Genomic DNA, 27,050 nt, shown 5'->3' on the forward strand with positions numbered 1-27,050 from the left:
GAAAATGTATGCAGTCACACAGCAATCATGCATCTTTACCTGCTCTGGTGATGTGCACTCACCTACTGTTTCGGTGCTTCTGGTACCAAATCTGCAGATGGTCGAAAAATTCAAAATCTTACACTCAAAACATGGCACAAACATTGCAAACAATTGTTCAATAGAGGATGCTGCAAAGTGGAATGAGCTGGGCTAAGCTTGCCTGAACATGGTATGCTTGCTTATGTCCATATTTGAGGATGACACTGGTGCTGATGAGCTGGAACACATTACCCAGGCATAGTTACCTAGTGTAACATTGCAGTCTCATGTAATCTGATTTAGAGTAAGTGTGTGTCCAAATGACACATTTTAGATGTAATTTTGCATTATTCAATGCACATACATGCTGCATGTGTTTAACCTCTCCTGCAACATAAGTTCAGTGTGAAGGATTATTGATGTGATCAGACATTAATGCTGACCAACACTTAAAATAATTTATGACCCATACTTGTTCATGTAGCTATGTGTTTATTCAAATCTGAAATGTAAAAACTTGCATGACCGTGTTAGCAGGCTAGCCAACAGAAACAAACCATCATTCCTATGATAGATGCTGCACATGTGGTTGTGACAGGCCAATTTGAATCATAATCATTGATTTGAGTTATGAAATAGGACATATGGCAGCTTAACATGTGTTGTACAAATTATTACCAGACTGTTAGACTAATGCACATTGTGTAGATATCCATTTGGCAGGGGATGGACATGTGGCTTGGCAGGTCGTGACAGGGTTTCAGGATTCATACTTCAATGCAAACTGAATGCTTATGAGCGCATTAGGCACGTGTCACTAGGCTGCACATGGAATTGCTTTGCATTGACAAACTCATGGCCTTATATACCTATTGTCCCATTTCTAGGAGGCAATCATACAATGCCAGGTAGTTTGTAACATGGCTGTTATGTGTCAAAGCCCACATGCAGGGATGCCCTGTGTAAGCAGCATACAGCCCATTACACTGCTCATCTACTGGTGGGGTAACGTATACTTGCTGGCACCAATGCTGTCACCCTTGTCTCATGCTGCAAGGTTCTCTCCATACAAAACAAAGTACTTATACATATGATTATTCCAGCATGCATGTACACACTCCTGAGCTACATTGCCTATTTGGTCATGCAAAGAGAGGAAAACAGTATTGGGTGATTGTGTGTGGTATTTCTACAGCTGTATATCAGACGTTAAATATTAGAAAACCTGACATTTTCCTGAGTCTTAATTGGTAAAGTGCAAAACAGTCATGTCTTACAGGGTAAAGCTACTCACCCTCCATCTATGTTTTGGCTACCTGGCACTGAATTAGTTAACATCACAAAATAAAATGATGAACTGAGTGTTGAAACTTTTCAAACAATCACCCCCCGTCACAGGTCTGGGTTTAATCCATTGCATTTTTCATTGCCACGTCACCCCAGTTCGGACCCAGCCACATGCAAATCAGTCTTTTGACCCTGCTTCCCATGGGAACAGTACAGGCAAGCTAGGTCCTCACTGGACTAGAAACAAGCATCCAGGGATTTGCGTGCCATGTCACCCCAGTTGGGACCCTGAAATGTTCTATACAGCAATGTGTGTTGCCTTGTGTGATTCTCGATGAGAAATGCAATGCTGAGGTACACTGCTTGAGCAAATTACAAACCCAGTTAAATGATGCAATACCAACACCATATCTGGACCATGTGTCCTAATCTATATGGACACATCATGTTATGTTATGTTATGTTAAAATAAGTTTATATAGCGCACGGCTACTCTAAAAGAGTGTCCCGGCGCTTTCCACGGCAGCTCAGTGTAGAATAACATAACAGAGAAAAACAAATAAAAGAGAAACAGAAAGGCCCACCAAGAGAATACTAAAGGTTAAAAAGCCAAGCCTTCAGGCTCTTCCTAAACTGAAGCAGATTGGGGGTACTGCGTAGCGCCAGTGGAAGAGAATTCCACAACTGGGGTGCCTTACAGCTGAAAGAGCGGCCCCCAGTACGGGCCTTCCTCACACGCGGAACCACGGCAGTAAAAAGAGATTCGGACCGCAGTGAGCGGACTGGGCGATAGAAGGCCAACCAGCGCCGTAGGTACCCGGCCCCTGAGCCAAACAGTGCTTTGTGCATCAGCGTCAGGGATTTAAACATAATCCGCTTCCGGATAGGCAATCATGCCTGTGCCTCAGTATCAGGAATAATACAGGCCTGGGAAAATGTGTGACTACAGTATATTAGTGTATACCTTCACTGGCAGCACTTGAGGCAGTTTGGATTGTTTGATTAGGAGATATATATGTAAAGAAGGAATATTGTTCAAATCTCTTTCTCAATACTTCGTGTTGGGCTGGGCTGCCACATGTATTTGTAAGACAACAAAAGCATATTATTGCAGACATCATGTACATTTCCAACTTGAACTGAAACATTATCCCGTTTCCTCTCTAGACATCATGACAGATGAAGAGGACAAACAACACAATATCCATGTGCAGCGCTACCGCCACATCCAGCATGTAGCCAAGGCCTAAAAGTAGATGGTAGGTGATCTACGAAAAGGCCCAGTCAGCAGGAAGCCAGAATACAGGAAGGCAGACACACCAAGGACATTCCAATGGCCACAAACACTAGCAGGGTTCCCAAGGGTAGCCAGATGATCCTCAGCCCAGTCTAAGCCTATCGACTGCCCATTTGGTGCCACCCGCAAGACCATAATCCCAACCCCTGTCACAATATCTTTGTTTGAGGCCCAGGCCTTGAGAGACCAGCAATAACTGAAAATTAGGATGCATGGGGTAGAGGATGATCTGGAACGCCTCTGTGCCATCATGCTTATATTACAGGAGGCCATGGAGTGCATCTGTGCACAAACCTGAACTGGCCCTCTGACAATTCCCTTTCCCTTTAGTTTTGCCTGGTGATTTTATAGTATTAGTAATTTAGGCATAGTGCTATTTAGGATTTAGAATAGGAATATAGGAGGGTATTGTTAGTACTTTAACTTGTTTAATTAGGTAGTAGCTTTGAAGTGTATTTTTGAACTGTTAGGTTTTTAAGTGGGTGGGGGTTGATGTTCAGGGTGTGTTATAAATATATATCTATAAATATATATTTCTATATATATATATGTATATATATATACATATGTGAGAAAAATCACTGCTTGCACAGCAAAGATCCAGCACTCCGTAAGGCTAATTTTACTGGTCTTTTTATTTAATGTAACAGCATCACCTACCTGTTTCGACAGCTGCCTGCTGTCTTGCTCACGATGTGGAGTGCAATTTTCCATACATTTTTAAAATGGTTTGTCATAAACAAAAATGAAGGACAAAGCCTGGCAAGAACAACTCTTGTCAGTTTGTTACCTTTTTTATGGGGCGCCATCTTTAAGCATGTTTTTTCCACCAACCTTTGGTAGATGTTATTTTCATTTGTTTGTGTGTTTTCACATTCTTCTTTGCAAGTGCAAATTTAGACAAATCAATGTGTAATTGTTATCACATTTCTAAGTGATTTAGCTAGCAAATCTACTTAAATTACCTGAATGACCTTAAATTATCGTGCTTATTTTTATAGCTGCCTTACATTGTAACAACCAACAATTCATATCCACCTTCACTCTCCGAAAAGGACACGTGCTTAGCATTTTAACTCACTTCCTTCATCTTTGCATGTTTCTACAGTACTCAGATTATTAAAGTGCTAGTGCTGATTTATATGTTAAAATTCATATATACACAGTACTGAGATACAACATGTGCAAAATGTATATATATATTAGTTTACATGCATAGGTAGTGTATGTTTAGGATGTGGCTGTTATCTATATGTGAATTATGTTTGTGTAATAAGGGGGCAATGGAATATGTTTATTGTGTCATTTGTGTTTAGTAGGTTCGATAGTTTAGGATAAATTAAGATAGTGTAGGCTAGAATTAAGGCTAGTTAGGACAGTTGAGGTAGGTGTAGGTAGTGTAAGATAGGTTAGGATAGTGTAAGGCAGTGATTAAGCTAGTTAGTTTAGGGTAGATAGGTGTAGGTAGGTTAGATACTTTTTATATATTAAATGTGTTCTACCTCCACTACTAAACTATCAGTTCATATTAATGAGCTGATAGCATGGAGTACGTTGAGTTGAGTACATGATATAGCTGCTTACCTGTAGTCTTTGCAGCTTAATGTTGCTTTGTCACTGACCTATGGAGAATTGATAGTCTATCTGACAATTGAGTCAAGCATGGAGACTTATCAAACTTTAGCTACTGTAAGTGGGCCTCTTTACAAAATTTAACTCACACCATAACACAGGCAGCAAACTACTGTTGCACTCTGTGAGAAAGCAATAGGACAAGTCTAGTTGGTATAGATGTGGCACAACAAATTTCAGATTTCAGGCTGCGGTGGGACACACTGGGGACTGTCATTACGGCATACACCCTTTTACCAATGTGCAAATAGGTCATTGTTGTTGGCTGGTTACAAAACAAGAATGTATCCACACCTGCCTGAAGAATCTCCATCACCATTGCCATTGACAACTTGGTAAGTGTTACACTACATGCAGCTCACAATGGGTGACTACGTTCAATGATTCATGACCAGAAGTCTTCCATGTCATCTTTTCTTAGGGAGGTGTTGCTATGTGCCTGCTTGTGTGCTCAGTCTCCCATGCAGCATTATGTGTATACAATGTACCATATTTGTAATGTGTGGTTGCAATCACACTCAAACCATGTGAGGACTGTCAGGGGAAGTGGAACACAATTACCCTACTTGTCCCAGTGTAGCATTATGCAACATTTACCAGTTGACACTGGGCCCCAAAAGTAAGTCATTGCACTTATTGCATACTAACATCCATGGTATTGATTTGGACTTGTGCATCCTTGTGTAGCACAGGTAAGATGCTAAATCAGAAAGAGTATGGGCATAAGTTTCTGCCTATTATTAATATTGCCATTCTAATTTGTGCACTGTCAAATGTCTTCAATGTGAGCATTGATGCTATCCTATTAGTATGATCACATTGTCATGTTAACTAAGCTATATACATGTGAATGAGAGAAACCGTGCAATGGGCTCACATGCATCGCAAAAACCAGTTATAGCAGGTAAGCATTTGTGTGTATAGAATGAGTTTTTTACGGTGTGTCTGTCAACTAACTGCAGCTCATTGTCACATCCTGACGGTCCATTAGGAGACAATTCATTCCTCATTTTGCAATTGCAGTGGCAGTACCTGTTAGTGCTTTTCTAAAAACAGCAGGTGCTAGTGACTATGGCTCTCTCTCCCTTAGCTGCTAAGAATTGGGTTATGATAGTACACATCCACAACGGTATATGTAGTCCTTTCTGCTACAAAATTGCAACACTTTGGTTTGTATGAGTACATTTTATTTGTCGGTCGATACAAGCATTTTGCCAGTGTTTCGGCCAACAACACTAACATTGATTGTGAACAAATGAAGACCAGACAGAGTCCATTTGGGATACATGTCATGCTGGAGGAGACTTTCAGTGAGGAGGAACAAATTGCTATTGGGGAGGGTAGGCTTCATCAAAAGTCCACAAGTGGATAAGGTCAACAGGTGCACAAACTAAAAGGTACAGTACTAGTTGACAAGGAGGTGGCATGGTGATATACACATGACCTATAGAGAACTGGCCAGGGGGCACAGACACATGTCACCTGACAGTTTGCCAATGGAAACTAGGGAAGTCCATATCCTCCTCCCATGGTGGGTGTTGTAATGTTGAATCTTTACTGCCCCCACAGAGTACAGGATGTCAGCTTGATGTGGAAACGATTATTTATTCTGTTAATACAATTATGCTATCCACAGAGCGCCGAGCGTCTGACTGTGCCCAGCTTCGGTCGCTTATGCCGTTTCTGCCCTTTGCGCGCTTTGCTCCGCACCTCAGGCGCATGCGCCAGTGTTCCGCTCTTGCCTCGGCGCAGCACGTCATCACGCCGTGCGCCGGGGGCTAGAGCGCAACACTACATATCTCCTTCTTTTCCAATAACACAAAACAACATGTCCCAAGTCAATAGTCACTCATATCATAGTCTCTGAACCGAGAGGGCAGGGTGACTGTCCTGCCAGCGCGGGTTCTTCTTACCGGGGTGAGTTCTTCCCTGTTACCTTCACCGGAAGGATTCCTCACGGCCTTCGGTGCGCCTTTCTCCTTTTCCCCAGCCGGGGTCGCACTCACCACTGTGCCTTCATCTGCTTGTGCTCCTTCGTTCACTTCATTGTCCTCTAAGGCAGATCTCTCCTTCTGCCTCTCATCGCCTTTCTCTATCTCTTCCTCGCCGTTGGTTTGCCACAGTTCCTCATTCTCTTCCTCTTTACCTGCCGGCCATTGCATGATCCTGTTTACTTTTGCCATACGGTCTTGGGACCATACTCTCCCATCACTGAGCAAAGCCGCTCTCCCGTACACCTCTTGAACCTGCAGAGGTTTGCTGTACTTGCTTTCGCCTTTTCTTTGGAGGGTTGCCAGTTTGACCCTAACCCATTCCCCTCTTTCCAGGTTCGTGTCTTTGGTGTTGTGTCTTCTGTTGTAATGTGCGGCGTACACCTTGCAGGCTTTCTCCAGGTTGTGCTGTACCACTGCCGGCGACCATTTGCTCGTCACAGTTTTTTCTCTCCATACTACATTGTCTCTCATGAAGGGGAGTCTGCCCCTCAGGATCTGGAAGGGGCTGTAACCTAGCGCTGTTGGGGTGATCTTGTACGCCCACAGCATGCTCTGAACCTCCATTCCCAATCCTTCCCTTGCATTATAGCCGCTTATATGGATCCCATTAATACACGGTTGAACCGTTCCACTTGTCCGTTGCATGCGGGATGATATACTGCAGTGTGTTTCGACTTTATCCAGTTCCTTTCCATGTAACTGTTCCATTTATCGGAGGTGAACTGTGGTCCATTGTCACTTAATACTGTCCTCGGTATTCCTTCCCTTAAGAACAATGAGGTAAGGAATCTCAGCACCGTGTCTGTGTCCATGGTTTCTTGCACATCTATCTCCGGCCATTTGGAGTATTTGTCTATGACCACGCATAGGTATTTGGGAATGCCTTTGTTGTCGAGGACGGGACCCAAAATGTCCACTGCTATATCTTCCCAGGGGTTCAGGGGTCGCTCAAATTCCCCCAACGCCGGCCTCAGTGGTCTCGGTATTTTATCAGCTCCTTGGCACTGGGCACATTCCCTCATCTGCCTTTCTATCTGACTGTCCATTCCCGGCCACCAGTACATTTGTTTCGCTCTCAGCTTCGTCTTCACAATGCCGAGTTGACCTTCGTGAAGTTGCTTCAGTAGTAGGGGGATAAGAGTCACTGGTGGTATCACCTTGTTTCCCCGGTACATGAAAATGCCCGAGTCGCTCATCGATATCTCCTCCCGTATCTCATAGTATTTCCTCAGATCCGCTTTTAGGTGCCTTTTTTCTGGCCATCCAGAGATCAGATATTGTTTAACCTCCTCCATCTCTCTATCCTCTTCATAGGCCTGGGCCCATTCTTGCCTGCTGATGGTCTTCTCCGCTTCTTCCATTACTGCCACCATCTCGTCTGTTTCAGGAGGGACTGCAGGTGCCTCCTCCATGGCGGAGGCATGGCTCAAGTCGTCCGCTACTTTGTTCCTTGTCCCCGGCAGGTACTCCACGTCATAGGTATAGTCCAGTAGCTTGAGTGTCATCTTCGCGATGCGTGGAGTGGCAGTGTCGTGGCTGCATGAGGTTAGCACCTTGACCAATGGCTTATGGTCTGTTTGTAGTTTGAAGCGGTTGCCCCAGACAAATTGTATAAACTTTCCCATGGCCCACGTGACCGCCAGCATTTCTTTTTCAATGATGCTATATTTCTGCTCCGTGGGGGACAGCGCTCGGGATGCAAAACTGGGAGTCTCTACAGTGCCATCTGCCCTCTCCGGTGCAAGCACTGCACCCAGTCCTCTTTCACTGGCATCCGTTGTCAATATGGTGCTGATTGTAGGGTCATATCCGTGCAGTGGTATGGCTCCACTTATGTCCTTCTTCAACTCATCGAATTCACTCTGTGCCTCTTCATCCCATTTGAACTGCGTCTTGTCTCTGATGAGCTGGCGGAGTCTGTGAGTCTTGGTGGCAAAGTGTCTGACGAATTTACTATAGTACTCCGCCATCCCGAGGAATGACCGCACTTGTTCCTTGTTGACCGGGGCACTGGCATCGCAAATGGCTTTCACGTTTTGTCTTTTGGGGGGGATATACCTTGGTTCTCTATTTCATGTCCTAGATATGTGACAGATGACATGCCCAGCCTGCACTTACTCCATTCAGCTGTGAGACCTTTATCTTGAAGCACTGTTAGGACCTTGGTCAGCTTCTCGTCATGATCTTCCTTGCTTGTTCCCATGATCAGTATGTCGTCCTGAAAATACTGGACACCTGGTAAGTCCTTAAATAGGCGATGCATTAACTTCTGGAACACCGCAGCCGCTGAGGCCAGCCCAAACGGCATGCAGCGGAATTGATAACACCCAAAGAGTGTGATGAATGAGGTTAGTTTCCTGCTTGAGGGGTGTAAGTCGATCTGATGATACGCTGATGTGAGGTCTATTGTTGAAAACCATGATACTCCCCTTGTTCTTGCCAACATTTCCTCAATCCTCGGTAGGGGAAACTTCTCCACTATTAAGCATTTGTTGAGCTCGCGGAGGTCCACACATTAACGTACCTTGCCATTTGGTTTCCTGGCCACGACCAAGGGGGCCAACCATTCCGAGCTGTCAATCGGTTCTATTATCCCTTGTTCTTCCAATCTTTGGAGTTCCTGCTGGACAGCGTCTCTAACAGCAATGGGGATGTTCCTGACTTTGTGTGACACCGGTCGGGCGTCCTCCTTGAGGAGTATTTTGTGCACAAACTTGTTCAACTTCCCTACCGAGCCTCCGAACACTTTGGGGAAGGTCTGCTTTAGTTTGTCTTGCTGTGGCCATAGGCTGTCTTCTGTCAGCAGGATCTGTTCTTTGCCACCCGTATCTAGCTTGATGCCCAGGTCGCCCTGGTCTCTCCAGCCTAGCACTGAGGGTCCCCGCTCTGCCACATACAGCTTGCAGGTCGCCGATCTGCCTCTGAATTCAAATTTCAAGGTGCGGAAACCCACCATGGGAATTGCATTTTCGGTGTATGAAACGGGACGGATGTCCGGTGGATCTAGCTGGGGACCCAGGATGGGCACAAAGTCTTCCTCCCACACTGATCGTTGTACAATGGAGTACGGGGACCCCGAATCAATTGCAATGTGGACTTTCACTCCCCCTATCCACATGTCTGTGCGGGGCTTGTCCGAGCGCTTGCCCGTCACATCCAAAACCTGTTCCTCGATACATAAGACCATGTCGTCGTTCTCCAGGTCTTCTTCATCCGGGGCTTCCGACGAGGACTGCCCAATGTACTTCACCACAGTTCTCTTCCCTTTCTTGCGGCACACTTTCTCAAAATGGCCGACGAAGCCGCAGAAAGAGCATCTGGCGCGAAATGCAGGACAACGTTTGTCTTGCGCTGAATGATCCGCACTCCCGCACCTGTAGCACGCGAATTTGCTGTCCGTGGGTTGTCTTCCTGGAGCCGCTTGTTTCCCTGTCCACTTAGAATCTTGCCTTCTTTCTCCCGCAGTTCCCTTGAACCTCGTGGTTGAGGGTGCGTCGTCTATCTTGTTGACCATCTGCCTCTGTGCACTCTCCTTTTTAGCAGATTCCGCACAGCACTTTGAAAGTTCCGCTTTCTTTACCATGGCAATTACGTCTTTGAGAGATGTCTCACCTTGTGCCCACAACTTGTCCTGGACTGATTTGTTCGTAGTGTGCATGACAATTTGGTCTTTGATGTATTCATCCTGTAGTTGCCCATATTTGCACGTGATGGCTAGTCGCCTCAACGCTGCCACATAATCATCTATCGACTCTCCTTGCTCCTGCTTCCTTTGTTGGAAGTTGTACCGATCGACGGATACACAAACTGCTGGGCGATAATGGTTGTCTAGGTCTTCCAAGGCATTCTTGAAAACGTCATCGGCTGCGGCTGGTCTCTCCGCTGGTACGATGTTCGCAAACACCCGTGCACCTTCCGGGCCCAGGTTATGCAGTGCAACCTTTTCTTCCTAGCGCTGGGGAATTCCTCGCCGTTCTCATCCTCTAAGGCTCCTACATAGTTTTTGAAGTAGTCCCTCCAGTCCTCCCACTTCATCAAGGGTTCCCCTGGTCTGGGTAGGAATGGGATGGGCGCTGTTAGTGATGTCATCTGGTTGCTCATTCTGGGTGCTGTTCTTGGCCCTCCGTTTCTGTTCTCTGGGCTGCCTGGTGCAGTGGGACTCTCTTCTCCGTCTGAGACGTCCCCTTGGCTTTTGGGACTGCCAGGCGTGCTGGTAATGCCACTTCGTGCGTCACTGGGGAGGTGTGCTGTTTCTGCCTTCCTGTCACCGTCCCTTCTTCCTGCCAGGGTCTCAGCTATGTGCCCCTCTGCGCGTTGTGCAGGCCTTGACCAGCTCTGGTCTGCTTGGGTGCCACGTGGTTGCTGGGTGCTGTGATCTGGCGCTGCTGCCGCACTCTGTTGTGAATAGCGTTGTATCTAAAGGGCCTGCTTCTGTGTGGTGCCCCTTACCGCTGTCTCTGACCAGTTTTATTGCTTTGTCTTTAGTTGCTGCTCTTCCTGTGATGCTGCTTGGGGCTGGTGGGGTGATCCCAAACCTCGTCGCCACTGTAATGTTGAATCTTTACTGCCCCCACAGAGTACAGGATGTCAGCTTGATGTGGAAACGATTATTTATTCTGTTAATACAATTATGCTATCCACAGAGCGCCGAGCGTCTGACTGTGCCCAGCTTCGGTCGCTTATGCCGTTTCTGCCCTTCGCGCGCTTTGCTCCGCACCTCAGGCGCATGCGCCAGTGTTCCGCTCTTGCCTCGGCGCGGCACGGCATCACGCCGTGCACCGGAGCCTAGAGCGCAACACTACAGGTGTTGTGCCTTCAAACCTAATAGAGGGGACTATGGGCTTTGTTTAGGGCCAGAATACATGCCCAGTCGACATCAATACCAAAAAAGGTATGCAGTTCCTATGTAGACATAAGAGGGGGGAGAGAGAGAGAAATATGTAGAAATATGTAGATGCAACAAATTGTCCTTAGCAAAGGAGGGAAATGATCCTCCCACACACAGCCAGCTGTATGTCATGCCTCATCATAGGGCAAGCTCCTCGTCAGGCACCCTATGAGGGGCTCTTTGGCGGAGATCTAATATTCCTTGCCGTATGGTGCCGTGGGTGTGAGGGTCCTAAAAGTGTAGCTGTGCTAAAGTGAAGGTCAATAGACCGTGCAGGGATAAAACAGGAAATGGAGGTCCAGAAAGAATAATTTTAATGAACCTGGTTACTACCTGATATAATGGGTCAGGATGTTGTGCTCAGCTTCATGTGGTCAACATGTTTCTTGCCTGGGTGTCAGAGTGATCTAACAACCTAAGAGAGATTGTCTACCTACACTAAAGGTGGTGATCTGGTTTGCTAACCTTGATGTACCACACAGTGCACCTAAAGATATAGTACCTGTAGATGCGAAGGTCAACTTATTAAGATACAAACAGTATGGTTAGACAGTAGTGATGGAGCAGATTCCATCTGGAGTCAGGCATTGCTTTATTTTTGTGCTTCAGACAGACTGCATTTAAATTGCCAAGCACATTTTGGTGCAAGTTAAAAACATGGCACAACAAAAATATGAAAATGAGGCCTAGTCAGTCTGAAATGCTTGTGCTGAATTAACATGTGTTTTTGCAGTGTAGAGAAAAGTGGCCTTTTTAGCTTTGAAGATTAATAAAATGTGTTTCTCTCTTCCCAGCTCATCCTTGTAATCTAAATTCAGTATTTCTGTCTTAAGAGACTTTGGCTTATTGCATATTTTGATAAACATGTTTAGTTTAATAAAATGGGGTCGCACACTGCTTATACACCAGCGGGATCGCCCCTAAGGACCATGGTATTTGTAGTACCGTTTTCTGCGATGCATCTTCTTTCAAATTCTCGAGTATCTTCAAGTCTTCGCCATCCCTGTACACGTGTTTCGGGGTATTTACCCCTCGTCAGCAGGGATTAGGCCATCTTCTGGGGTTGCTGCGTGCTGCCAAATATCACCAGGTATAGAACCACACAAAGGCACGCAGGTGTGGGGTCCCGAGCTCGTCAGCCCACGGCTCCAAAGAGCATAAACATTAGGAAAATGGGGTCGCACACTGCTTATACACCAGCGGGATCACCCCTAAGGACCATGGTAATTGTAGTACCGTTTTCTGCTCTGCATCTTCTTTCGAATTCTCGAGTATCTTCAGAAGATGCATCGCAGAAAACCGTACTACAATTGCCATGGTCCTTAGGGGCGATCCTGCTGGTCTATAAGCAGTGTGCGACCCCATTTTTCTAATGTTTATGCTCATTGGAGCCATGGGCTGACGAGCTCTGGACCACGCACCTGCGTTCCTTTGTGTGGTACTATACCTGGTAATATTTGGCAGCACGCAGCAACCCCAGAAGATGGCCTAATCCCTGCTGACGAGGGGTAAATACCCCGAAACACGTGTACAGGGATGGAGAAGACTTGAAGATACTCGAGAATTCGGAAGAAGATGCATCACAGAAAACGGTACTGCAATTACCATAGTCCTTAGGGGCGATCCCGCTGGTGTATAAGCAATGTGCGACCCCATTTTTCCAATGTTTATGCCCCTTGGAGCCGTGGGCTGACGAGCTCGGGACCCCGCACCTGCGTGCCTTTGTGTGGTACTATACCTGGTAATATTTGTAAGCATGGGCGTAAAATCCGTTCCGCTCGCGGATTTTGCGGATTTTCGGCAATGCCGAAAATTCGTAAATCCGTGCGAAGCGGATTTTTTGCTTGGTCGCACTTGCCAACTAGAATACTATACAATTTTGGGGCGCGCAGCGTTCACTTACCGTCATTCAGCGTTTGCAGAGTTGTTTTTCTCCATGTTTGCGTGTGCTGCGCCATTTTGGATCTTGGTGCGGGATCCCGCGGGAGTTTGTCGACGTCATCGCGGCTTGCCACCTTGCACAGCGAGAGTTTGGCAACGCGAGTACCTCATAAAGGCCCTTGATCACGCATCGCGGGAGTAAACACTTGCGAACACGTAGATTCGCCGGGCAGCGACAATCTCGCAATTGCGAGATTGCAAAATTTGCAATTTCGCACAAGAAATCCACCAGCAGGCAGCATAAACCTTGAAAATTATGATTTTTATCAGAATAACTCCTCAGGTTGACATTTAGCTGCACTTTTTTTTTGCAAGGGGTCCATTTTTGGGGGGGGGGGGAGGAAGGAAGTGCCCCACAGTCTCCAACTTCCTGTTCCTGTCCAACAGGCTCCTCCCAGTGCTTTCTTCATGTGCTGGTCACTTTGATTTGGATCTTGACCTGGAAGGATTACTTTTTGTGGATGCTGCTGGATATTTGGATTTTTGCAAAACTGAAAGCACTCAGCAGGTGCAAAAGTTCAATCTTATCATTAGTAACCATTCCCTGTAGTGCTTCCTGAGGGGCCCCTTCAGAGTTCAGTTGCCTACTTGCAACTATTCTATGACCCTGCTCTGACCCTCACAGCAGGCTCAGAGAATAGCTACAAGTATACAACAAAGGTCCTGTTAAAAAAATTACACTGCAACAGAAAGCAATTACAGATAAGGAAGCAGGTGCCAGCCTGGAAGTTCAAATTCAGTGACCCATTAATCAGCCCCTAATTCATTCATGGCAGTTGAGGCAGGGCAGGTGTGCTTTTCCTCCCATAATCTACAGTGATGAACTAGAGGGTGGCATGGGTGAGCCAGAGGGTGGCATGGGTGAGCCAGAGGGTGCTGTATTGAACCAGACGTAGAAACAACATGGTCGCAACTGTTGCTACCCGACAAGTAAGTTCGCGTTTGCGAACTGGTAACAAACCCTTGCGAAATGGCAGAAACACTTGCAAACACAAAAAAAAAGGAATCCGCAAAAATTTGCGAGAGTTCGCGGATTTTGCGGATTGCGAATCCGTAAATACGCAATTTCGCGGATTGCCAATTCGCAAAATCCGCCCATGCTTAAATATTTGGCAGCACGCAGCAACCCCAGAAGATGACCTAATCCCTGCTGACGAGGGTTAAATACCCCGAAACACGTGTACAGGGATGGCGAAGACTTGAAGATAATCAAGAATTCGAAAGAAGATGCATCGCAGAAAACGGTATTACAATTACCATGGTCCTTAGGGGCGATCCGGCTGGTGTATAAGCAGTGTGCGACCCCATTTTTCTAATGTTTATGCTCCTTGGAGCCGTGGGCTGATGAGCTCGGGACCCCGCACCTGCGTGCCTTTGTGTGGTACTATACCTGGTAATATTTGGCAGCACGCAGCAACCCCAGAAGATGGCCTAATCCCTGCTGACGAGAGGTAAATACCCTGAAACACGTGTACAGGGAAGGCGAAGACTTGAAGATACTCGAGAATTCGAAAGAAGATGCATCGCAGAAAACGGTACTACAATTACCATGGTCCTTAGGGGCGATCCCGCTGGTGTATAAGCAGTGTGCGACACCATTTTTCTGATGTTTATGCTCCTTGGAGCCGTGGGCTGAGGAGCTCGGGACCCCGCACCTGCGTTTCTTTGTGTGGTACTATACCTGGTAATATTTGGCAGCACGCAGCAACCCCAGAAGATGGCCTAATCTCTGCTGACAAGGGGTAAATACCCCGAAACACGTGTACAGGGCTGGCGAAGACTTGAAGATACTCGAGAATTCGAAAGAAGATGCATCGCAGAAAACGGTACTACAATTACCATGGTCCTTAGGGGCGATCCCGCTGGTGTATAAGCAGTGTTCGATCCCATTTTTCCAATGTTTATGCTCCTTGGAGCCGTGGGCTGACGAGATCGGGACCCCGCACCTGCGTGCCTTCGTGTGGTACTATACCTGGTAATATTTGGCAGCACCCAGCAACCCCAGAAGATGGCCTAATGCCTGCTGACGAGGGGTAAATACCCCGAAACACGTGCACAGGGATGGCTAAGACTTGAAGATACTCGAGAATTCGAAAGAAGATGCATCGCAGAAAACGGTGCTAAAATTACCATGGTCCTTAGGGGTGATCCCGCTGGTGTATAAGCAGTGTGCGACCCCATTTTTCTAATGTTTATGCTCCTTGGAGCCGTGGGCTGACGAGCTCGGGACCCCGCAGCTGCGTGCCTTTGTGTGGTACTATACCTGGTAATATTTGGCAGCATGCAGCAACCCCAGAAGATGGCCTAATCCCTGCTGACGAGGGGTAAATTCCTGGAAACACGTGTATAGGGATGGCGAAGACTTGAAGATACTCGAGAATTCGAAAGAAGATGCATCGCAGAAAACGGTACTACAATTACCATGGTCCTTAGGGGCGATCCGGCTGGTGTATAAGCAGTGTGCGACCCCATTTTTCTAATGTTTATGCTCCTTGGAGCCGTGGGCTGATGAGCTCGGGACCCCGCACCTGCGTGCCTTTGTGTGGTACTATACCTGGTAATATTTGGCAGCACGCAGCAACCCCAGAAGATGGCCTAATCCCTGCTGACGAGAGGTAAATACCCTGAAACACGTGTACAGGGAAGGCGAAGACTTGAAGATACTCGAGAATTCGAAAGAAGATGCATCGCAGAAAACGGTACTACAATTACCATGGTCCTTAGGGGCGATCCCGCTGGTGTATAAGCAGTGTGCGACACCATTTTTCTAATGTTTATGCTCCTTGGAGCCGTGGGCTGAGGAGCTCGGGACCCCGCACCTGCGTTTCTTTGTGTGGTACTATACCTGGTAATATTTGGCAGCACGCAGCAACCCCAGAAGATGGCCTAATCTCTGCTGACAAGGGGTAAATACCCCGAAACACGTGTACAGGGCTGGCGAAGACTTGAAGATACTCGAGAATTCGAAAGAAGATGCATCGCAGAAAACGGTACTACAATTACCATGGTCCTTAGGGGCGATCCCGCTGGTGTATAAGCAGTGTTCGATCCCATTTTTCCAATGTTTATGCTCCTTGGAGCCGTGGGCTGACGAGCTCGGGACCCCGCACCTGCGTGCCTTCGTGTGGTACTATACCTGGTAATATTTGGCAGCACCCAGCAACCCCAGAAGATGGCCTAATGCCTGCTGACGAGGGGTAAATACCCCAAAACACGTGTACAGGGATGGCTAAGACTTGAAGATACTCGAGAATTCGAAAGAAGATGCATCGCAGAAAACGGTGCTAAAATTACCATGGTCCTTAGGGGTGATCCCGCTGGTGTATAAGCAGTGTGCGACCCCATTTTTCTAATGTTTATGCTCCTTGGAGCCGTGGGCTGACGAGCTCGGGACCCCGCAGCTGCGTGCCTTTGTGTGGTACTATACCTGGTAATATTTGGCAGCATGCAGCAACCCCAGAAGATGGCCTAATCCCTGCTGACGAGGGGTAAATTCCTGGAAACACGTGTATAGGGATGGCGAAGACTTGAAGATACTCGAGAATTCGAAAGAAGATGCATCGCAGAAAACGGTACTACAATTACCATGGTCCTTAGGGGCGATCCGGCTGGTGTATAAGCAGTGTGCGACCCCATTTTTCTAATGTTTATGCTCCTTGGAGCCGTGGGCTGATGAGCTCGGGACCCCGCACCTGCGTGCCTTTGTGTGGTACTATACCTGGTAATATTTGGCAGCACGCAGCAACCCCAGAAGATGGCCTAATCCCTGCTGACGAGAGGTAAATACCCTGAAACACGTGTACAGGGAAGGCGAAGACTTGAAGATACTCGAGAATTCGAAAGAAGATGCATTGCAGAAAACGGTACTACAATTACCATGGTCCTTAGGGGCGATCCCGCTGGTGTATAAGCAGTGTGCGACACCATTTTTCTAATGTTTATGCTCCTTGGAGCCGTGGGCTGAGGAGCTCGGGACCCCGCACCTGCGTTTCTTTGTGTGGTACTATACCTGGTAATATTTGGCAGCACGCAGCAACCCCAGAAGATGGCCTAATCTCTGCTGACAAGGGGTAAATACCCCGAAACACGTGTACAGGGCTGGCGAAGACTTGAAGATACTCGAGAATTCGAAAGAAGATGCATCGCAGAAAACGGTACTACAATTACCATGGTCCTTAGGGGCGATCCCGCTGGTGTATAAGCAGTGTTCGATCCCATTTTTCCAATGTTTATGCCCCTTGGAGCCGTGGGCTGACGAGCTCGGGACCCCGCACCTGCGTGCCTTCGTGTGGTACTATACCTGGTAATATTTTGCAGCACCCAGCAACCCCAGAAGATGGCCTAATGCCTGCTGATGAGGGGTAAATACCCCGAAACACGTGCACAGGGATGGCTAAGACTTGAACATACTCGAGAATTCGAAAGAAGATGCATCGCAGAAAACGGTGCTAAAATTACCATGGTCCTTAGGGGTGATCCCGCTGGTGTATAAGCAGTGTGCGACCCCATTTTTCTAATGTTTATGCTCCTTGGAGCCGTGGGCTGACGAGCTCGGGACCCCGCAGCTGCGTGCCTTTGTGTGGTACTATACCTGGTAATATTTGGCAGCATGCAGCAACCCCAGAAGATGGCCTAATCCCTGCTGACGAGGGGTAAATTCCTGGAAACACGTGTATAGGGATGGCGAAGACTTGAAGATACTCGAGAATTCGAAAGAAGATGCATCGCAGAAAACAGTACTACAATTACCATGGTCCTTAGGGGCGATCCGGCTGGTGTATAAGCAGTGTGCGACCCCATTTTTCTAATGTTTATGCTCCTTGGAGCCGTGGGCTGATGAGCTCGGGACCCCGCACCTGCGTGCCTTTGTGTGGTACTATACCTGGTAATATTTGGCAGCACGCAGCAACCCCAGAAGATGGCCTAATCCCTGCTGACGAGAGGTAAATACCCTGAAACACGTGTACAGGGAAGGCGAAGACTTGAAGATACTCGAGAATTCGAAAGAAGATGCATCGCAGAAAACGGTACTACAATTACCATGGTCCTTAGGGGCGATCCCGCTGGTGTATAAGCAGTGTGCGACACCATTTTTCTAATGTTTATGCTCCTTGGAGCCGTGGGCTGAGGAGCTCGGGACCCCGCACCTGCGTTTCTTTGTGTGGTACTATACCTGGTAATATTTGGCAGCACGCAGCAACCCCAGAAGATGGCCTAATCTCTGCTGACAAGGGGTAAATACCCCGAAACACGTGTACAGGGCTGGCGAAGACTTGAAGATACTCGAGAATTCGAAAGAAGATGCATCGCAGAAAACCGTACTACAATTACCATGGTCCTTAGGGGCGATCCCGCTGGTGTATAAGCAGTGTTCGATCCCATTTTTCCAATGTTTATGCTCCTTGGAGCCGTGGGCTGACGAGCTCGGGACCCCGCACCTGCGTGCCTTCGTGTGGTACTATACCTGGTAATATTTGGCAGCACCCAGCAACCCCAGAAGATGGCCTAATGCCTGCTGACGAGGGGTAAATACCCCGAAACACGTGCACAGGGATGGCTAAGACTTGAAGATACTCGAGAATTCGAAAGAAGATGCATCGCAGAAAACGGTGCTAAAATTACCATGGTCCTTAGGGGTGATCCCGCTGGTGTATAAGCAGTGTGCGACCCCATTTTTCTAATGTTTATGCTCCTTGGAGCCGTGGGCTGACGAGCTCGGGACCCCGCAGCTGCGTGCCTTCGTGTGGTACTATACCTGGTAATATTTGGCAGCACCCAGCAACCCCAGAAGATGGCCTAATGCCTGCTGACGAGGGGTAAATACCCCGAAACACGTGCACAGGGATGGCTAAGACTTGAAGATACTCGAGAATTCGAAAGAAGATGCATCGCAGAAAACGGTGCTAAAATTACCATGGTCCTTAGGGGTGATCCCGCTGGTGTATAAGCAGTGTGCGACCCCATTTTTCCAATGTTTATGCTCCTTGGAGCCGTGGGCTGACGAGCTCGGGACCCCGCAGCTGCGTGCCTTTGTGTGGTACTATACCTGGTAATATTTGGCAGCATGCAGCAACCCCAGAAGATGGCCTAATCCCTGCTGACGAGGGGTAAATTCCTGGAAACACGTGTATAGGGATGGCGAAGACTTGAAGATACTCGAGAATTCGAAAGAAGATGCATCGCAGAAAACGGTACTACAATTACCATGGTCCTTAGGGGCGATCCGGCTGGTGTATAAGCAGTGTGCGACCCCATTTTTCTAATGTTTATGCTCCTTGGAGCCGTGGGCTGATGAGCTCGGGACCCCGCACCTGTGTGCCTTTGTGTGGTACTATACCTGGTAATATTTGGCAGCACGCAGCAACCCCAGAAGATGGCCTAATCCCTGCTGACGAGAGGTAAATACCCTGAAACACGTGTACAGGGAAGGCGAAGACTTGAAGATACTCGAGAATTCGAAAGAAGATGCATCGCAGAAAACGGTACTACAATTACCATGGTCCTTAGGGGCGATCCCGCTGGTGTATAAGCAGTGTGCGACACCATTTTTCTAATGTTTATGCTCCTTGGAGCCGTGGGCTGAGGAGCTCGGGACCCCGCACCTGCGTTTCTTTGTGTGGTACTATACCTGGTAATATTTGGCAGCACGCAGCAACCCCAGAAGATGGCCTAATCTCTGCTGACAAGGGGTAAATACCCCGAAACACGTGTACAGGGCTGGCGAAGACTTGAAGATACTCGAGAATTCGAAAGAAGATGCATCGCAGAAAACGGTACTACAATTACCATGGTCCTTAGGGGCGATCCCGCTGGTGTATAAGCAGTGTTCGATCCCATTTTTCCAATGTTTATGCTCCTTGGAGCCGTGGGCTGACGAGCTCGGGACCCCGCACCTGCGTGCCTTCGTGTGGTACTATACCTGGTAATATTTGGCAGCACCCAGCAACCCCAGAAGATGGCCTAATGCCTGCTGACGAGGGGTAAATACCCCGAAACACGTGCACAGGGATGGCTAAGACTTGAAGATACTCGAGAATTCGAAAGAAGATGCATCGCAGAAAACAGTGCTAAAATTACCATGGTCCTTAGGGGTGATCCCGCTGGTGCATAAGCAGTGTGCGACCCCATTTTTCTAATGTTTATGCTCCTTGGAGCCGTGGGCTGACGAGCTCGGGACCCCGCAGCTGCGTGCCTTTGTGTGGTACTATACCTGGTAATATTTGGCAGCATGCAGCAACCCCAGAAGATGGCCTAATCCCTGCTGACGAGGGGTAAATTCCTGGAAACACGTGTATAGGGATGGCGAAGACTTGAAGATACTCGAGAATTCGAAAGAAGATGCATCGCAGAAAACGGTACTACAATTACCATGGTCCTTAGGGGCGATCCGGCTGGTGTATAAGCAGTGTGCGACCCCATTTTTCTAATGTTTATGCTCCTTGGAGCCGTGGGCTGATGAGCTCGGGACCCCGCACCTGCGTGCCTTTGTGTGGTACTATACCTGGTAATATTTGGCAGCACGCAGCAACCCCAGAAGATGGCCTAATCCCTGCTGACGAGAGGTAAATACCCTGAAACACGTGTACAGGGAAGGCGAAGACTTGAACATACTCGAGAATTCGAAAGAAGATGCATCGCAGAAAACGGTACTACAATTACCATGGTCCTTAGGGGCGATCCCGCTGGTGTATAAGCAGTGTGCGACACCATTTTTCTAATGTTTATGCTCCTTGGAGCCGTGGGCTGAGGAGCTCGGGACCCCGCACCTGCGTTTCTTTGTGTGGTACTATACCTGGTAATATTTGGCAGCACGCAGCAACCCCAGAAGATGGCCTAATCTCTGCTGACAAGGGGTAAATACCCCGAAACACGTGTACAGGGCTGGCGAAGACTTGAAGATACTCGAGAATTCGAAAGAAGATGCATCGCAGAAAACGGTACTACAATTACCATGGTCCTTAGGGGCGATCCCGCTGGTGTATAAGCAGTGTTTGATCCCATTTTTCCAATGTTTATGCTCCTTGGAGCCGTGGGCTGACGAGCTCGGGACCCCGCACCTGCGTGCCTTCGTGTGGTACTATACCTGGTAATATTTGGCAGCACCCAGCAACCCCAGAAGATGGCCTAATGCCTGCTGACGAGGGGTAAATACCCCGAAACACGTGCACAGGGATGGCTAAGACTTGAAGATACTCGAGAATTCGAAAGAAGATGCATCGCAGAAAACGGTGCTAAAATTACCATGGTCCTTAGGGGTGATCCCGCTGGTGTATAAGCAGTGTGCGACCCCATTTTTCTAATGTTTATGCTCCTTGGAGCCGTGGGCTGACGAGCTCGGGACCCCGCAGCTGCGTGCCTTTGTGCGGTACTATACCTGGTAATATTTGGCAGCATGCAGCAACCCCAGAAGATGGCCTAATCCCTGCTGACGAGGAGTAAATTCCTGGAAACACGTGTATAGGGATGGCGAAGACTTGAAGATACTCGAGAATTCGAAAGAAGATGCATCGCAGAAAACGGTACTACAATTACCATGGTCCTTAGGGGCGAACCCGCTGGTGTATAAGCAGTGTGCGACCCCATTTTTCGAATGTTTATGCTCCTTGGAGCCGTGGGCTGACGAGCTCGGGACCCCACACCTGCGTGCCTTTGTGTGGTACTATACCTGGTAATATTTGGCAGCACGCAGCAACCCCAGAAGATGGCCTAATCCCTGCTGACGAGGGGTAAATACCCCGAAACACATGTACGGGGATGGCGAAGACTTGAAGATACTCGAGAATTCGAAAGAAGATGCATCGCAGAAAATGGTACTACAATTACCATGGTCCTTAGGGGCGATCCCGCTGGTGTATAAGCAGTGTGCGACCCCATTTTTCTAATGTTTATGCTCCTTGGAACCGTGGGCAAACGAGGTCGGGACCCCGCACCTGCGTGCCTTTGTGTGGTACTATACCTGGTAATATTTGGCAGCACGCAGCAACCCCAGAAGATGGCCTAATCCCTGCTGACGAGGGGTAAATACCCCGAAACACGTGTACAGGGATGGCGAAGACTTGAAGATACTCGAGAATTCGAAAGAAGATGCATCGCAGAAAACAGTAGTACGATTACCATGGTCCTAAGGGGTGATCCCGCTGGTGTATAAGCAGTGTGCGACCCCATTTTTCTAATGTTTATGCTCCTTGGAGCCGTGGGCTGACGAGCTCAGGACCCCGCACCTGCGTGCCTTTGTGTGGTACTATACCTGGTAATATTTGGCAGCACGCAGCAACCCCAGAAGATGGCCTAATCCCTGCTGACGAGGGCTAAATACCCCGAAACACGTGTACAGGGATGGCGAAGACTTGAAGATACTCGAGAATTCGAAAGAAGATGCATCGCAGAAAACGGTACTACAATTACCATGGTCCTTAGGGGCGATCCCGCTGGTGTATAAGCAGTGTGCGACCCCATTTTTCTAATGTTTATGCTCCTTGGAGCCGTGGGCTGATGAGCTCGGGACCCCGCACCTGCGTGCCTTTGTGTGGTACTATACCTGGTAATATTTGGCAGCACGCAGCAACCCCAGAAGATGGCCTAATCCCTGCTGACGAGGGGTAAATACCCCGAAACACGTGTACAGGTATGGCGAAGACTTGAAGATACTCGAGAATTCGAAAGAAGATGCATCGCAGAAAACGGTACTACAATTTCCATGGTCCTTAGGGGCGATCCCGCTGGTATATAGGCAGTGTGCGACCCCATTTTTCCAATGTTTAGTTTAAAACACCTCTTTTTATAATGTGTGTGAATTAACAATGCACCAAACACTACACATGGGGCTAAATGCTTTTTTGCATGAAAAGCTATCTAAAACATTAAAGCATGTTGATATATGCGCTGTATTAACTGTGTGTGCTTTTAAAATTAACACTAAAACATAATAATGCTATGTTGTACATTGCACATTTTTGCATGTGGAGCACAAAGAATAAGAAAAAGCTGCTTTAAAATAATAGCTTGGCTAGATAAACATTTATAAGGGGTATTAGTATAAGGGAGGGAAACATAATGGGCTGATTTACATGAAATTTATACTCTTTTGTGTTTGCTTATTTTGGGGCCTAAGAAAACATGGCTGCTTGTAAATCCATCAAGGCTGTGAATTGCATTAACGAGAAGAGAGAATGCGCAGACTGTGCCAGCATGCCTCAAATCCATGAAGGAGTCAAGGCCACTGTGAACTGTACATTCTTGTGATTGTGCCAATGTACCAGAGTTAGTTAAAGTATCCGTCCAGCCTGTGCTGTGTCAGGAAGGAAGAGGAAACAATAGAAACATTTTACCTAGCAAATGTTGCAAACAAATAAAATGTATTTACTCATTTATGCTTCTTTTGTTAAAACTGGTATGCTCTAGAGTTTTTTAATGAGTCAGGATAGTGAGACCTCATGCCATCGTGACTGACCAATCAAGTACAAGCTTTTGTGAACCTGAAACATTTTTGTGTAGTCTGCCAAGAATTAGAGTATAAATAATGACCTCTTTGGAGGCGTGGTTGGCTTTTTGTTCATTTTGGCTTTTGGCTTACGCTCTGCTTCATTCATGTGGGTTAGGTACGAGAACGTCGCAGGAAGAGATTGCTGAGGGTAAAGATTGCGTTCGTGGAGAAAGAGGGTTCCCTTACTCATGTTTTTTTCAGAGAGTCCTTGCACGTCATATTTTGGCACGGCAGGCCACATTCCTTTGAGGTCTTGTGAAGGGCAGGCTGTTTTGCTCTTTAGACACAGACAGGAGCAGAATGCAGCTGATTAGGATGGAATTAGATGCTAAACTTTAAGTTTATGCTTTGACTAATTAATTAGGTCTTAAAAGATGTATTTGTCTTACGCATTTATTTTTCTTAATGGGAGAGTTTTGCAAACTATTGATTAGCCTTACCAGACTATTTTTCTTAGAAACTCTTTAAGAGTTTTGACTGATATTTTGCGCCACATTTTCTCTCATACATGTAATGCTTACATGCAGACTGTAATATGTTCTGTATTAATGCTATTTTTCCTGTTTTCCAAATTCTGTAACCTGATTGATATTTTACTAATGAATAAAGGGTCAGAGAAAAACTTAACTTTTGACTAGAAAATAAAACCCTTTAAAATACTCAACAACTCTCTTCATTGGCTTAAATTTTAATTGCATTTTTGACTGTTCAGGTTTATTTAAATCTCATGAAGGTAATACATGGTGTCAAGGGCCCAACACCATTTCAGCGGTAAATTAGAGGTAGCATGAGGGTTTTGCATTGAGAAATTACCGCTTCATCAGTAGCAATAGTCTGTAATCATCTATTCAACACCAATCTCTCTTGTGGATATCACCATGTAAATCACACGCAAGGATTGGTGCGCCCCACATAGTGAATTCCTAGTGTTTGAAAACTAGTATCATATAGTTATGGCGTGTGCATAAAGTTTTCAACATATTAAAAATAGCCAGGATAAAGTATCCTGTATTAAATGGGTAGGTGACGTGTCTTGCAAACCATACACTCACCTAAAAACTGTTAGTGACTGGCCCCATCAACTTCCCGCAGGTCAAGACACCTGGAAGTGCCAGTGTCCTAAGATAAGTTTTGGGAGTTGAAAATGGTGCAGACAACGAGAATAATTTATGCACCTGAGATAATCATACACCTAAGGTAGGTAGGGATGCAACTTCACAAGGGTAGCAGAGCAGGCTCTCACATGTGTGAGTAGGTAGGTTAAAATATGCATCACGGCAGGCAGACGTTTTGCTTAGAAGGGGGGCCAGCCCTGCAGGCCAAAGTAAAGACATGCAACCCATCTCTGTACCCACACTGCACCAAGCACCACCAGTTAGTGAGAGCACAGTGGAGGGAGGTAGCGAGGGGCGGGTGGTGTGCCCATGCTCTAAAACGGGTCCTGGTAGTAAAGGGTTGCCCGGTCGTGCAGCGTGTGTCTGCTGTCACAGTCAAACAATCATGCAAACTGACCTCAAAGTGTAGGGTCGCAGGTCGGCCCTCGTCGGCTCCACAAAAGAAAAGAGGGTAGTAATCACGTATTGGGTACCCCAAGGATGGCAGTCGACCTAACCAAGCAATGCTGGGCCCGGGAGGTACCTCTTTCCACGTTTGTGTCAGAGATGTAGTACTGGCCCTGGCAGTTGGTCGTCGTGGTCAATAACCAGCGGCCAATCACTAGAGCGCTAAACTCCCAAGGGGGGAACTGATGTGGCTGCCATGTTTGAAGGATGGAAAACTAGTGAGGATCCTACGGCGGCCATCTTAGAGTGTTGATTTTATTGGTCCCACAGAACCAGTGTGCACTGGAGGATGGCTCAGGTGGTAGTCTCAGTTATGTGACGTAGAGAAATCGGGCATTTGGTTAACCCAATAGGGATACAAGTGTAACCACCCATGTGGATGTAATAGATTAGATGGCTCTCAGGGAACCTCACCTACAATGATGGTCAGGACATGTGATCAATGTTATCAGAGGGTACTGAGATGTTAGGTATGTTTACACCTAGGCACAGATGGCCACTGGGGTCACTGGTATTATTGTACAGCGGGGTATGTGACAATGAAAGCACAGGTAACTCTGAAGGGATTAGAATCATAAGGGCTATGGTCTATTTAGTGTGCTCCATGGGATGCTGATCCATCCTTCCCCTTTCTGCTGAAAAAACCATCATGGAGATTTTAGTTGAAGGTCGTGTTGTGGGATTCTCAGTGATGGGAGTGTAGTACTTGTCATTACTCAATTGCCATAAGCACTCAGTGTCATAATCACTGGTGGACATGTTCACTGTGGCCCCTCCCTTATTAGCTTGTTTGATGGTAATGTTGGAGTCGTCTGCAACATATCTGACTGCTGCCAATTCTGTTGATGGTAGATCATGGAAGGGGGTGGGCCTAATTCCAAAAGGAGGGATTCCCCTTTCCCTCTTTTCCTAAAGACAGCTTGTCGCCTCTATAGGTTTCTCTCTCTCTCCCCCCTCTTTTGTCTTCATAGGAACTGCATACCTTTTTGGGGTGTTGTGCCTTCCCTGAAGTTGGTGGTGCTTGTGTGGGAAACATCGGAAGGCACATATACATCAGGGACAGAAGATGTGGCTCTCCCATCTCCACCAGCATTTGTCTGTGCCAGTAGGAAAGACAGCACAATGCTGAGAAGGGTGTGATGTCTTCTCAACAAGGCAACATCGCTATGAAGGGCACCCATGGTTGTAACGAAGAAATCCAATTAGAGCTCCTTAGATTTTAAGATGGTACAGATGGGTTCCAACTGGGTGTCAACATCACAGGTGTCAGATCTGGAGGGCTATTGTTCTTACCACTCCCTCGTGACACCAGCAATGTCATCTATACTGTGGAGAAAAGGCTTAATCAGATAGGGATCTAAGGGGACGCCCTCAAGTGGATTGCATCCTTCCTCCCCAGAATAACTCAGACCGTCTGCCTCCCATCCCACACCTTGGACACCAAAAACATCATCTGCGGCATCTCCCAAGGGTCTTCTCTCAGCCCTAGCCTATTCACAACCTACATAATCCCGCTGGCCAACATTGTCAAGACCCATGGACTTAGCATAATATCATATGCAGATGATACAAAATTCATCCTCTCTCTATCAACAGACTCCTCCACCACCAAAGCCAACTTCTACTGATGCATGACCAGCATCACCCAATGGATTCAATTAAGCTGCCTCAAACTCAACACCAACAAGACATAGTGTTGGGCCTGCCCCTTTTTAGCAGGGCTATCCCCAAGCATGTTGCCTTTCTCTGCCTATTTTTATGACCCTCTTTCTGATGGCTTTAGGACTCTGAGCAATTTACCACTGCTAATCAGTGCTAAAGTGCATTTGCTCTCTCCTCTAAACATGATTTGATTGGTTTACACATGTTTGGCATATTTGAATTACTTGGAAGTCCCTTGTAAAGTGGTATACCATATATCCAGTACCTGTAAATTAAATGCTAC

Source organism: Lissotriton helveticus, chromosome 3_2, assembly GCF_964261635.1.
Source record: "Lissotriton helveticus chromosome 3_2, aLisHel1.1, whole genome shotgun sequence".
In the NCBI taxonomy this organism is placed as follows: Eukaryota; Metazoa; Chordata; class Amphibia; order Caudata; family Salamandridae; genus Lissotriton; species Lissotriton helveticus.